This window comes from Etheostoma spectabile, chromosome 9, assembly GCF_008692095.1.
Source record: "Etheostoma spectabile isolate EspeVRDwgs_2016 chromosome 9, UIUC_Espe_1.0, whole genome shotgun sequence".
NCBI classification, from domain to species: Eukaryota; Metazoa; Chordata; class Actinopteri; order Perciformes; family Percidae; genus Etheostoma; species Etheostoma spectabile.
Genome location: NC_045741.1, coordinates 19,749,974 through 19,750,550, shown reverse-complemented (window position 1 = coordinate 19,750,550; position 577 = coordinate 19,749,974). Strand labels below are relative to the sequence as shown.

The following is a 577-nucleotide window of genomic DNA, read 5'->3' as shown; positions in this document are numbered from 1 at the left end:
ACACACACACACACACACACACACACACACACACACACACACACACACAAAATTGATTCTGCTAAGAGTAAGTGGCTCAGCTTTTCTAATAAGGCAAAGCAAAACTAACAGTGATAGTCTAATGTTAGCATACTTAATCTAGAATGCACATTTGCAAGGTAATGTATTCAACAGATTAAATTACAATAGATAGAATAATTACCTCCTGCAAGCCGGATCAGATCTGCAGTTTGTCAGTCATGTCCAATCAGGAAAGACTGAAAATAGCTCTTTGTTTTTGTGAATGTCACTGAAAGGTTAATTTGTTATTCTTAAATTTTGTAATATAAATTTGGTGTCCATAGTGAGTTTTTTGCTTTGCTCTCTGACCCTAATTACTTTAGTTTTCTTAATCTGCTTTTTTCTATTTACCAGCCCAGCTTTCCTCCCAAGTTCTGGTGAAGTTACTAATTTTCTTTTGTTCAGGTTTGGCTGTCTTAGTAGGTGCTTACATTAATGACATGTAGGTTATTGATGCGAACAGGTTACTTTTAGTCGTTTTTCTTTATTTTGCTCCACACAGAATCACTTTTGCTAC

General features: G+C 35.4%; 1 protein-coding gene across 50 annotated transcripts in view; it reads right to left on the bottom strand.

The window, feature by feature from the left end:
- The window catches only part of adgrl2a (adhesion G protein-coupled receptor L2a), a 91,420-nt gene that overhangs the window by 54,823 nt on the left and 36,020 nt on the right, over window positions 1–577 (bottom strand). The gene's annotated exons all lie outside the window — the stretch shown is intronic.